This window comes from Rattus rattus, chromosome 2, assembly GCF_011064425.1.
Source record: "Rattus rattus isolate New Zealand chromosome 2, Rrattus_CSIRO_v1, whole genome shotgun sequence".
Lineage (NCBI taxonomy): Eukaryota > Metazoa > Chordata > Mammalia > Rodentia > Muridae > Rattus > Rattus rattus.
The window spans coordinates 48,759,125-48,773,699 of record NC_046155.1 but is presented as its reverse complement, the minus strand read 5'-3'; positions in this window follow the sequence as shown (position 1 = coordinate 48,773,699).

The following is a 14,575-nucleotide window of genomic DNA, read 5'->3' as shown; positions in this document are numbered from 1 at the left end:
TTAAATCTAGATGCATAGGAATTACTCAAGATAGGAATTTGAATAAATGGAAGCTACAAAATCATTGACCTAAAGAAGAAAAAAGAACATGGTCCTATCAATTGCTATCTGCTCATTTTAATATGCTCTTGGCAAAGTAGAAATAGAAAATTTTTAGCTTTGTAAAAGTGTGTGTAGAAACCCTGTAGTTAGCATTGATTAAAGATGAGAAATTGTGTTTTCCTTTTGAGGTCAGGACCAGGACCTCCTTTTTACCACATAATATAATATATAATATAATAACAAAGTAATGATGAAATCATACTTATGTGTGTATGGATAGGAGAGAAGAGGCAAAATTTTATGTTCAAAGATAACAAGATTGTTTATGCATAATATCCCAGAATCTCAACAAGAAAGAAAATAAAACTACTACAATTAAAACACTAGTACTGCAAGGTGCAAAGTATATTAAAATTCAAAAGTCAATTTTCCAAAAAGTTAATATTCAAAGCAATTGTTCTTTTCATATCAGTAATGTATAATTGGAATTTCAAACTTTAGAAAGGCAATGCCATTATAAAGAAAATTAAACTAGGTATAAATCTGACATTTGAAATGTGTGGTGGGGCTGGCTAGATGACTCAGCAGTTAAGAGTCTTGCAGCTTTTGCAAAGAATTTAAGCTTCATTCCCAAGACCCAGTGGCAGTTTACAACTCTTGGTACCTCCAGCTTGAAGGTATCTAGCACTCTCTTCTAGCCTCTGTGGGCACCAAGTATATGTATATATATATGTGTGTGTGTGTGTGTGTGTGTGTGTGTGTGTGTGCGTGTGCGTGTGCGTGTGCGTGTGTGTGTGTGTGTGTGTGTGTGTGTGTGTGATCTGTTTAGTCTCTACAATGCCACTTGTATGCACATTTTAAGGGATGGTCATTTGGCACCGGACAACCAATTAGGAGGTCCACTGTAGGGTTGAGGCCTCTTGAAGAAGAAAAATACAGAAAGCAATTAGACCCAACCTCACTTGTCATTAGGAAGCTGCCAACTAATATAAGAAGAACATACAAGAACAATGTGCCTAATAGTATGGCAAAAATTAATAAAAAGATTATAACGTTGGCAGTGAAGATGTGAAGTCACAGAAATCAAATCACTGCTACTATAAATAAAAAATTGCAGGGCCAAGCTTTTGGAAAAGAGTTTGTTGGAAATACTAAATTGTCAGCAATCAGACTTTCTGATATTCACTCAACTGATCTGAAAACTTATATTCATACAGCTACCTATACACAGATACTTAAGTTTTATTCATAAGTGTTTCAAACTACAAAACAAATCTATCTGTGCTTAAATAGGTAAACAGGTAAACTACAGAACACTCATACAATGAAGAATAGCCAACAATTTCTAAATGATCTATCAAGGACCAGAGATTGGTTTATGCCCTGTACCACCAACCTGTCAAACACTCAATGTTTTGATTCTCGGGAAAAGTGAAGGATGGATCATTAATATTGTTAAATGAAAAATATTTGAGAGGCTAAGAAAATCTGTGATTGCAATTATATCATAATCAGTAAAAGGCAGGAATGTGGTGATGATAAATACATCAGTGGGTGAGGTTTAGGAGGAAGGACATGAGAGAGTAGAATAGTTGAAACACAAAAAAAAGGACTAAGGGGTTGCCTCTTTTCTGTTTGATGCTGTCATTATAGATGCATGACACTTGACTTTGTAAAAACTCACAGGACATTAAACCTCATAGAGTAACTTTAATGTTTGCAAATTAAAAATATAATTTAGTAGGTTGAGCAATTGCCAGCTGGAATGCACAGCCTGACTGATGAGTGAAAAACGCTGACCTTGGAAACAGAGTCTGTGAAAATAAACAGAAAATAAGCTGTGTATAAACGCTGTGCTTTACATTATAAAATTGTTTTCCATGGAGACTCATGTTAACAATTTCAGTATCGATAGACATATATAATTGTATGGTACATTAAATGAAATGGTTGCTATAGAATGAAGGCAACCAGATTTATTATGGAGTAGAAGGTCAATGTAAAAGTCCAGTGACTATTACGGTAATGACCTTGGACTAAAGACATTATTTGAACTCAGGTTTAGTTGCATTGATACAGGTAAGCATACATGTACGACAGGGTGAACTGGGACAACCATCTGCTATATTGAGTAACAATTTTCAGTTTAAATGAGTTTGGACCAAAGTGCTCCCATCTATAGTGAGCCAAGGGCAACGTGCAAGCAGACTTTAACTAATCTGAATATCTTCTTATAGAGGATCTAATCCATCAAGAAATTATGATGTCACACTGGCCCTCCATCATAAAATGAATAACACCTTATAAAAGAGGCTGCAGAAATATGACTAACCCTTGCACATCATCAATGTCTGAGGATAAAGCAACAATTCTGCCACTTCCCTGAACCTGTATTTTCTATCCTCAAGAACTGGAAGAGACAAGAGGCCACTGTTTATAAATTGTCCAGTGTAAAGCATTTGGTTAAGCAATATAAATAGTGCAATCACTAAGACAGCATACAGATATAAAATAAATTTCCAAATGCCTATAGCGACATATATAAAATACTGCATAAATGAAAACCTAGGGAGATAAAACAATTATTTCACCATATAAATCTGAAATAAGTTGTATAAATATTCTATATAAAATATAGAACATATTTCCTCACTTTATAAGAACAGGTTGTTATCATGCCTTTCTCCAAAAGCACAACAGGGAAGAAAGCCCCTACACATTTGTAGTTCGAGGATCTTAGTACACTCCACTTCAGCAGAGTGATCGAGTTCATACAGCATTAACAAGTCACAGCAGTAGCAGGTATTCCTGACATTCTGTCCTGAAAACTCACCCTCACTTCTCGTCTTCCTTTGAAAAAGACATGTTGGAGTGTGGGGCAGCTAGTCTGGGCCACCACGGAATTGGAATGTGTACTTCTGGCAAGATATCCAGCAGATATCTTGGGGCACTGCAGTGCCGGACTTAGTGGGGATAAAAGGCAACCATACTTTTTTATTTTTATATTTTACAACAACAGATGGTGAACCAACATGATGGGCAAGAATCCACTAGTAATCCTAAGAGTTGAGAGAAAGTTTTAATTTCTAAGTGAGAGGGGGCCAGTGCCACGTTAAGTCATGTGATATCTGAAGCACAGGAATTTAAACAAAGAAACAGGGAAGTAGCCTGGGCTGGCAGGCTGTAGGTCCCAGGCTGTGTGATAAGTAATGGCAGCTCAGAGAGTTAGAGATTAAAAGCTGCGTTTTAAAGAAAGTTGTTTAGAAAGTCTTTCGGGATACTCATATACCTTTTAACGTGGGCTCCACGGGAATTTTGGGTTGAAATCCTAGTTAGACAAGCTACTTCTTAATGATAGGTATTATTAAAAAGTTATTAAGTTTGTTTTTAGAAAGAAGAGAGTAAAAAGATTACCTGAATTACGTGGGGATTTTCACCCATGATTTAGAACTTAGATAGGGAAAAATTAGTCACTAACTTCAAATAGAGAATGGTGATAAATGTCACTAGACAGAGTGTATGCAGACATATATTATAGAAGTTATTAAGGTTAAATAAAAATCTGTGGCTCTAGGTAAAGAGCTTAACAGATGGATATATTTTGGGCGAAAATCCTGATTTTAAGTTGCTTATTGATATTGGAATTGATAGAAAGTATTTACAAGTTATTAAGGTTAAAAAAAAAATCTGTGGCTCCGGGTAGAGAGCTTAACAGATGGATACATTTTGGGCTAAAGTCCTGGTTTGATATGTTGGTTATTGGTATTAGAATTGATAGAAGGTATTTAGTTTGTTTTAAGAATTACCCCGCTAAAGGCAATATGGCTTGTTGATGCCTGCTAGGGAGGGTTTGTGGTTACTTTTGATATTTACCACAACAGGAAGCTCGGATTCTCTTAACGTGGGCTCCACGGGAATTTTGGGTTCATTTCCTGGTATCATAGAGTATAAAAGCCTGATAAGGCTCATTGTTTAGCTTACTTCCTTTTTGAGAAAAATGCTCAATCTTCATAATGGGTGTGACTTTGAGTTTTATGGTTATATTACTACTCTGGGAGACAGTGCAAGATACAATCTTTTCTGGTTACAGACTAAGGAACACAGTATTTTGGGAGAAAGATTTTGTCTTTGTGTTTTTAAAAACTGTGATTAGGCTCTGGAAACCTCACAGAGTCCTACTGATCAGATTTGATAGAGGTAGACTGCCTGAAAAATTAGATTCAGGAGAATCAAACAAAAGGATATCTCGATTCTAAACTTTTGTCTTGAGAGTTATATTTTGCAGCGTGTGCCTACTTGGATTCCTGGTCTCAAGGACTTTCAGCTGGGTCCAGTCAGGACACATAGGCTACAGCATTTGCTTCATTCTTCCCACCCCCTTACCCCAAGGATATCTCAATGCCCTTGTACAGCTTGAAGAAGTTATAGAGGAGTCATCACCCCAATTCCCTGGGCTTTTGGTGGCTGAAAGTGGTTATTCTAAAGTTGCTTTTATGAGGAATTTAAAATTGGTTGTAATTTAACAGGGAGGAATTAGCTAGATTGAGTTGTACAGTCATAATCTCATTTGGTAACTAAGCTAAAATCCTCTCTTTGCTTTGGTATAGAATTTATTTATCAAAAATGCTTAAAAGTAAAAGCCAGTCCTTCTATTGATGTCATTATAAACTTTTGAGTTGATTACACATGTGAGTTAAGGGCCAAATAGCAAATTCATGGCTCTGACTTTGTGAGAGTACTTTCAGATAATATTAAGATTTAAAGACAACAGTCCAGATTGTCTTCTACAGATAGATGGTTTTCAAAAATGTCAGAAATCCACAAAATTTGAGATTTATGTATGTTTTGTTGAGACATATCTGCTCCTAACAGTTCCTCTTTGGCAGATTTAATGAAGAATTTGAACATCTCTACCTCCAGGTGAGGCAATGCTTTGTGGCTAGGCAGCCACTGGACAAAACTGCCTGTTTCATCTGCAGACTAATACTGTCCAGAAAAGGACAAATTTGCAGAATAGTTGACTGATAAGCTCTGCCAAGACAGGGTGATCAGCCCTTCAAAACTCTGCATTTCAAAAGTCTGTCAGTTGATTTTGGGCCAGAAGGCCGAAGACTTGTGCTCACATGTTGCTAAAAGAGGACTGTGCTAGTGGAGATTTGTCTCTACAACCTCTCAGTTCTGGAAGCCATGTTAGACTTTCTATGTGTATAGATATTTGGTCATTCATAAATTTCCTACATGGTTGAAGACTGGTAGTCTTGTAGACAACCCAAGCTGTTGAGCATTGAGAAGGATAATAAATTTGAAAGGGTGGTTTTTCAGATGGCATCCGATCTCAAACCAGGATATAAGTCAGGTATAGAGTTATAGTTTTTTAGGATAGGTGACAAGGAGCTCTAGTTAATGGACAAAATTGATGGACTGGGTGTTGACTGTATCTTGTGTTTTATAAACTGTAGAATGCTAATAATTGTACTCAATTTATATATAAGTGAAAAGGCCTTTTAACTGGACAGAAAGGGGGAAATGTTTTGCCCTGGAGTTGTCTGTATTTTGATGTTAATTCCACTGCCCAAGGACAGCTGCCTAGTCCTCAGGACTCAGGACTCAGGTGACTTCACCAGAACCTTCTCCCCATTGAATTTGTAAAATACAGGTGAAGGGCAGTTACAAGATAGAAGGAGGCCTGTCATTGGAGGAGAAGGAAGGATGGACGGGAGAGAAGTTTGAACGAAGAGGGGGAGACTGGAACAGAAAGGAGGAAGAGACAGGAGGAAGAGGGAGAGAAGCCATGGCAGGTGACATTAAGATTTCACTCTGTTGTTATTAATGTTCTTAAGGGATGAATGGTACTGGGCTTTGTATGTTTAGGTAGGCAATTGTATCTTATCAATTGGATCTAAGGTTATTGTGTGGTGTGTTCTTCTATGTGAAAATTTAAGTGTAATGGAGTGTGGAGCGGCTGGTTTGGGCCACCACAGTATTGGAATGTGTGCTTCTGGCAAGATATCCAGCAGATATCTTGGGGCACTGTGGTGCTGGACCTAGTGGGGATGAAAGACAACCATACTTTTTTTTATTTTTTATATTTTTACAACAACAACATGTAACTTCAACCTTGTCCTCAGAGTAACAAAGGAGGACAGCGTACAAGGTCAATGAAAATAAGGAAGGTCTGAGAAATTGCCACCACCAGAAGGAATCTAAGGGAAGCTGGTAACTCATGGTATGTGTTATAGTAATGATATTCTTGATTGCATTCCCAACAGGAAAGCGATAATAGGTAAACACAAAGGAAATTTGCATAAAACGTTTAGTCGTGAAAATTTTGGAATAAAAAGAAGGGACACATAGCAACATCAAGACCAAGCACAATAGAATTTTAGGTACATTTACAAAATGGAACAGAGAGAATTGATTTTCCTGCACCCATTTTAATTGATCACTCACATATTCTATGAGTTTGGAATTATTCTTTTAAACCTTTTACTTCTATCTACTTTTATCCATGAATTGTATAGATCTATAGAATATGCATTTTTATTTCATAGCTCTATTTTCTTCTCCTTGTTCAGATTTGACCCATTTTGTAGAAATAGCATGATATTTTTACAGTAATCTCCACAACATTTCTTTATTTTTTTTTAAGTTTTACTTGATTCATGGAGAAAAATATTTTTGCCTATGGTTGAGTTGCATAGAACATTTAAAGGGAATAGAAATCAATCACATTTAACTACTTCTTATCCAAATATCCCTTTATGTATATAACCATTTCACTCATAATACATATTTGGATGTCCCGAATTTTAGGGTGCTTCCAACAATGGGGATATGGAACCTGAAGAGACCATCTCCAGTAGCCAGACAGGGACCCCTGTGGAGGGATGGGAGCACCAACCTACCTACAAAGCTTTTGACTCAAAATTGGCACCATCTAAAAGAAATACTAGGACAAAGATGGAGCACAGACTGAAAAAGTGGCCAGCCACTCGCCAGCCCATTTTGAGTTCCATCCGATGGGCAGGCACCAATCTCTCACACTATTAATGTTTCTATGCTGTGCTTACAGACAAGAGCTTAGCATAGCAGCCATCTGACAGGATCTACCCAGTAGCTCACTGAGACAGGGCTCATACACACAGACAAACATTGGGGGATCCCTATGGAAGACTTATGATAAGGATTGAAGGTCCTCAAGGAGATGGCAAACCCATAGAAAGACCAATGGTGTCAACTAACCTGGACCCCTGTTATCTTATTTTTGATGACCCTCACCCCCAGTATTGCAGTTGACTACAACTTTTAACACTGGGTTTCAAGTCCAAGGACTCATTTATGACAGCCAAGTACTCTATTACCACTGTTCTTTGCCCACAGTCCCTGCTTTTATTAGTGATATACTTTATGTCCTCTATGCAACACGAAATGGATTGGATTGGTATACATTTTAATTAACATAAGAAAGAAAGAGTATTATGAAGTAATTTTAATGGTAAGAATAAGAGAAAATAAGAAGAGATTAAACTATATAACAACCAATAGATACCAAAGGGAGAATAGCAGAGATGCTCACAGATATACAAATACACAGTCACACTCGTGCACACATCCACTTATGCATGTGTACTGCTGTAAAAGTTCTCCAAACAATCAAAAGAAAAATAAAAGAAGAGAAAGAGAGAGAGAGAGAGAGAGAGAGAGAGAGAGAGAGAGAGAGGGTGAGAGAGTGAGTGTGTGTTCTGGTGTATACAGACAATGAGTAAATAAGACTCAGTAAGTAAATTGCAAACCTCTCCTTCCCTACAAAGAAAGACAAACCCAAGAGTAGAGTTGGAGTCAAAGTCAGGTGATGGTAAAGTGGTGAAGCTCCTGCTGGGTTACTGGATTTATCAGGCAAAAATACAGCGAGTCCAGTTTCGTGTGTATTCGATTAAGCTAAATGTATTCTAAAAATTTCATCTAGAATTCAAGATATCCAGCTGATGACAAGTTTTAATGGAAATGTATAAAATATATAATGTATAAATGTAAAATATAGAAAATAGTATTTTTTCCTACTTTGTGCTCAAAATACAATTCTTTGATCTGAAGTCGAGATGTTGCTAGATAGTTTACATTTTCCCTTATAATCTGCCTAGGTCTTAGGACTAGTATTGTTCTAAGGATAGATCAGCAGAAAACAAACAAACAAAAGTATGGACCTAGGTGTGAGAACTACTAGCCAAATGTGGTCATCCCAAGTGAAAGATGAAAATACATTAACACATTCTGCTCACTAGACTGCTTAACCTTATATATTAAAAATATATATAAAAAAGGAACTCTGGGATCCTCCAAGGAAGTCTTCACAGATATCCTCTGCTCTGTTTCTGCCAACATTTAATTTATCAGCAAGCAAGAAGCAATCTCTCTTCAGCATTTATCTTAAATCTCACACAGTTCCTCCATCCTCACTCCCATCTCCTGGTCTTCTGTTGTTTGGGACATTTTCATCCATTCTTGGATTAATTAATTCAGCTGACCAGAGTGAAGTTGACATTCATTTAAACCCTCTTCCCAGCACATAGGCAGGATGTATTATTTCCCATTTTATTTCACTGGCTTCTTTTTTTTTTTCTTTTCTTTTTTTTAAGTTCTTAAGATACCCCCTGGATCCATAGATAGTGGCTCCTGTCATGAACAGTCTTCCATGAACTAAGCTTCAGTACATATTGTCATAGTCCTTTATTTATTTGTTTATGTGTTTCTTTTACTGGGACATACCCTGCCTTTGTGAATGACAGTTTTCTTTAGCATTTTAGCTAAATGTTACCTCTTCAGAGATTCCTCTCCACCCTGACACTATCCACTGTTGTTGGGCCAATCTGGATATAAATTTCATATCTTCCAGTGATATCAACCTTGTGGAAAAACATGATTACAATTATAGGATACATTTCAAAGCCCTACATATATGAATAATGCAATATGGTATATTGTTTCCCTTACCTTACATTTCCTGTAAAGTTTCTGTCCCACCCATACAGTTATTCTCTTTCCCTGGTTGCTCCACCTGCTCATGTTTTAAGACCTTCTTTGCTATTGTGTTAACTCTGCTCTTTCAGTTTCCTATATGCCATTTTCCTTTCACACCCAAAGTTCTACCTTCTCCCTGAAGGTCTGAGACATCTTGTTAGTCTTCTCTACTCCATTTCTCTCTAAACTACTTGGAGTGGTTTAGTAAGGGGCAGAAAGAGCCTGGGACCACACATACTTGATTTCAATCCCTACCTCTGCCACTTAAAACTAGCTTCCTCTGGTTTTTGTTTCTCCATTATGGCTACTGTAAGACTGGAGAAGACCCCGAGTCCTACGCTGGGGATGTCCCACTCAGAGACACAGAGACGGAGATCGATGCACTAAGCAAGAGGTTTATTGATCCAGTGCACTGGGGTCGTCCTGCAATCGGGGCAGAGGCAACCCTGAAGAATAAAGGCACACAGTTTTTATACTTTTTCAGGGTATAAGCTTTAGGCTACAGCATGAGTTGGTTATTTCTCATTGTCAGGGCTTATTATCTTTTGAAACCATTGGTGGCTGCCTATTGTCCTTCGAATTCATTGGAGGCCCTTGGTGAGGAGACATCTCTGGTACGCAGAAGCGGGAGTGGAGGGTCCGACCCTTATTGTGTTTGGGACACTTCCTGAAAACGATGTTTATTCAGTAAATTCTTGTGAAACTCCCGGGCTTCAAGATTATCGGGAAGTCCCAGTCACCTGATGTTTTCTGAGATAGTTTTGTCTGCTAGGTTCCCACATTTCACACTACATGGATGATAAAATGACACTTCAGCTTGGGGAGGAAGATCTACGTTGGTACAGTGGAATTCCTGGACTAAGACAGATAATTTATATTTGCTTTTCTTCTTATTATTTGGCACTTAGAACATGTTACCATGTAACCTGAACAGATAATAGAAGTTGATCTGTGTTGACAAGATCATACTCTCTGTGTCCTAAAGCCTTTGAATGATGAGTGACAACTGGCTTTGATAAGTTCAAGCTATTCCAGAAGTGTAGCCACCATGTTCTTAATGTTCTCTGGAAGATAGTGCTTTGGACTTAGCCTCCCACAGGAATTAGAAATTGGATTTATTCTATCAGTAGAGATCACCAAGTAACAGACACTTTTCTGTCTTTGGTACTAATGTATCTGATATCTCTGTCTCAAATATAGGAATTCAAGTAAACTAGAAATATTTTGTTTCACCTATTTACTCTTTAAAACAAGTCTCTTGAAGAGATAGGAAATGATGTCTTTAACTGTTGCACGTCAGTACTAAGGTTGTCCTCTACCACGTCTCTGCGCAAAATGGAAAGACTCCATTTTCAAGCAGGACTTCCTCTCCTCTGCCTGACATGGGGAACTCCACCCCCAGTTTTTACCTGAGCGATGTTACAGAGTCCTTACAAAACCCAAGTTCAGCTTCCTTTCTCCCAGTAAAACCTGCTTAGCAAGAACCTGGCATTCCTAGAATATATATGTAGTCTTGTCCTCCCCAAACAAAGTGTATTTGTAGAAGCCCACTCCCCCAAAGTATGAGCACAAACTGCAATTGTCTAATAGAGTTGTTTTGTTAAAATCCTCAGAGAAGGTATTTTCACCATTGGCGCTCAACCCAACTGGACGAGAAACCTGCAGATCCCACCCCATATTTATCCTTCCAGCCTGGTGTACAAGGATGCCTGGACACCCAGAAGGAGGAAAAAGAGGACACACACCACAGCCAGCATGCGTACCACATTTAACCATACACATTAATCTAGAAAGAATACATTCCCCTCAAGAATATTTTAACTACGATGTCTATTTTGAACATATTTTTTCCTAAGAGCAAAAAAAAAAAAAAAAAAAAAAAAATAGTACTGTGTATTTTCTCCTTGAGTCACAGAAAGAAAAGATTCTCAATGAAGGGGAAAATAAGATTATTGTTTCATATCTACAAGTATGCATGCTCTGAGAATGAAAAAGAGCATTGGGTTTTAATTTTGAAGAAGAAGACAACCACAATGTGGAATAGCTATAAAATTCTTGTATGTTCTAAACTAGAAAATATCACCCTCCAGTAAAACCACCACGCAGTATTCATTTCTCACCATCATCTTAGGTAATCACTAAGTGAAAACTGATATTATAATTTGTAGCTCTACCTTGGTACATCCTTTTGTCCCATTGAATGTCTCCAGAACTCAAGCATACTTTCCTTCTAATCTCTCTAATGGTCCCTGTCTGGAAACTATACAGGATAAAGAGTCTCCTCTTTGCAAATCAGATTCTTCCTGATGCCAATTTTAAGATGGATAGGTTGGCCCCTACAACACTGTTTTGCTTCTCATTTCTCTGCTTTCCAAGTCTCTCCTTGGGCAGGAAAGTAGCAGATTGGAATACTGCCTTTGGTTCTATTTGGAGGGAGCCATGGCTCTGAACTGAGCCAGATTAGGAAGCCTGAAAGAAAAAAAAATCTCTCTATTTTCCAAGGGGATTTAGTTATAATCAGGTTGTTTCTGCAAAGAAATCTCTGAGTGGAAAGAAAAGGGGACAGCTTGCTCAGCTGGGCTCGGTCACTCCAGGGGCCTATCGTAGAGTTTAATTTATTTGTACTTATTTTATATTTGTGCTCAGCAGGAGAACTTCTTAAGGAAAATACGCTTTACATACAAACTAAGTATCTGTTACATCCAGATTCCATGTTCACACTCTTCATAAAACATGATAGGAGCACAATAAATATGGAAATATGAATCACATTAAATTAAAATGCTGTTAGTTAAAGCAGTTGCAAGAACTTCTTATAAATAATCATAAGGCCCTGTCTCCCATGGGAGTAGCAAGCAGGGTGTTCTAGGCAATTTCTCCTTTGCACACCCAAAAGGCAGTAGCATCATAAAAAACCCTATTCATTTAAAATAGATTCATCTCAGCCAGTGAAAAGATCTAAATTACCATCACCTCATATGTCATATGAGATAGGCTTTGTTAGGTGCAAAAGAAGCAAAAGTCAGCAGAGAGCCCAAGCCCTCAATTTGGGACTGAATTCTCCAGCACACGTGCTGTCCAAATGCTAGAAAGATTGGTTTCTGGGGTTTGCTACCTATATGCAACATAAAGGAATGATTAATTTAATGTAGTTCAAATTATCTCTTCAACACCTAGCATGCAATGTGACCTTGGGAAAAAATCATATTTTCTACGTTTCCTGAGAATCTAATCTAGAACCAAGGTAGAGTTAGTAAGAAGGAACACTTTTTGAAATGAGGTGAACCTTGGTTATTTTAATCTACCAATTATAAGTCTGCTTACTTACATGTATCTTGCAACTCTGAACATTTTCATATAAGTTTTAGCCAATTATGTGAATAACTGAAGAAGAAAATCATTAGGATCCAGTGACACATTGAGTAATTTATGACAATTATCAAAGGGTCCACGGGCAGAGGAACGTGGAGATAAGGATTTGAAGAAGTCAGCAAATTGTAATAGTACGTTGACTTTATTAAACTGGAAGGGAAACAAGGTCAAGCTCTCTTTCGTAAAGGGTTTCATAAAGGGTAGCTACAATCCTAACACACTCAACACAATTAGATACCCCCAGATACTGCTAAACCTTTAGGCACAACATCTAATAAATATCATACTCTTCAGCGGGAGCCATAACGTCATAGGCAACATGAAGAGAAAGAAGGAGAGAAATCAGCAGTGGAGCAAAGATGGTCTAAAAAGTGTTTCAGACGGGATGAGAAACACCAACTAAAACCATACTGCAAGATCCATAGAGAATAAATAGTACATGTGGAATTTAAGAAAGATGCTGGTGTGGTGGTTTGAGTAAGAGTGGCCCCCATAGGCTCGTATGTGTGGATACTTTGTCTCTAGTTGGTGGGACTCTTTGAGAAGGATTAGGAAGTATGGCATTGTTGGAAGAGGTCCACTGATGTTTAAAATTGTCCTAATATCTGCAGCCACTCTTCATTAACTCGTGGTAATGTCTCAAGATAGGAGCTCTCAGCTACTATTCTATCACCTTCCTGGCTGCCTGTTGCTCTGCTCCTTGCAATACTGGTCAGACACTTTGGACTTCTAAAATGATAACCACCACCACCCCACCCCCACCCCCAATTTTTTTTCTTCTGCAAGTTTGCCTTGGTTATGGTGTCTCAGCACAGCAATAGAAAATTTAGACAGGCTGCTAGGGTATTACAAAGACTTTATTGAGGCATGAATAGGAAAGAAGCCAGGCAGCTGGGATTGAGCTTACAACTCCATACAGTTGGAGTGCCAGAGGTCACTAAACCAGGTTTGGGTAGGAGTGTAGAGCCTAGAGTAACCATCAAGTAAGAGTACTGGTTATATTGTAGTAAAAATTCTAGTTTAAAAAGGAGACAGAAACAAACAAATCCATAAACGTAGAGAAAATGTGAAGAAGAGAAAATGAGACAGGTAGACTGCCAAGATGTAGGCCTGCTTCTCACTTATTATTCTCTTTCTCTTCCAAAGGGGAATGTCCCCAAAGTGCGCGTTGGCAAGCCATATGCTGCAACATTTTATTGGTTCAACGATTAGTTTAAATTATTTAAGAGGCAAACAAGATCTCGCCTTCTATTCCTAACATGAACCCTTGTTTCTGGCTTCTGTATTCTTCCATCTACAAAGATTTCATCTGCCTTTTCCTCCAGCATCTTTAAACTTATTCCCTTCCCCGAGAATGTGAGGAAATCTGCTTCACCAAAGCTTGAAAGGGCAACTTGGTGAAATTGCCCTGAGACTGAATGTGTTGCACAACTAATAAGCTCTGTTACTCTCCATCCCCTCAGGCAGGAAGGCCTGAGCACAGAGCCTCCCAGAGGAGCCCAGACTGAGGGGTCTGCCTAAGCTATCTGAAGTGCCAGAGGCAAATAACAGCTGTGGGGATTGGTTCAGGCTGAGTCTTTGTTTGCAGAGGTCTGACAGTTTACTGTGAGCGCGGATGCTTTGGTGGAGCCCAGAGAACAATAAGAGAGTATCCAGTCACTCCAGAGACTCGAAGTTCCATTAGAAGCAGTGGTAGAAGGAAGTGCAACCCACCGAGGACTTCCTCAGTGAACTAGCCCTGAGAGAGCCCAGCTCTGCAAACTGGGCTTTGCATAGGAGCAAAGCAAGTAGGCAGTGAAAGTGCTCATAGATAGCCAATTCCCATTTGCCCTTTATCTCAGAGGCAGAGATTCTCATCCAGGTACCCAGATTTGCATCACGGTAGAACTCATTAGAAATGTAAATTTTCACCTTCACTTCAGTCGGAGGCAGGAATTCTTTGGGTGGAAACCAGCAATCAGCTTTAACAACTCCTCTTGGGGATTGGATTCTGAAGTGTTGTGAAGATTGAGAGGTGGTGCCCCAGGGAATGACTCCTCCTCTGGAGAACTTTGACTTACAGGGCCTGGAACCTAGAGACCAGAATCCACACCCTCAGACCAGGCAATTAAGTACCGAACCAAAGCCAATCATTTTTATTCTC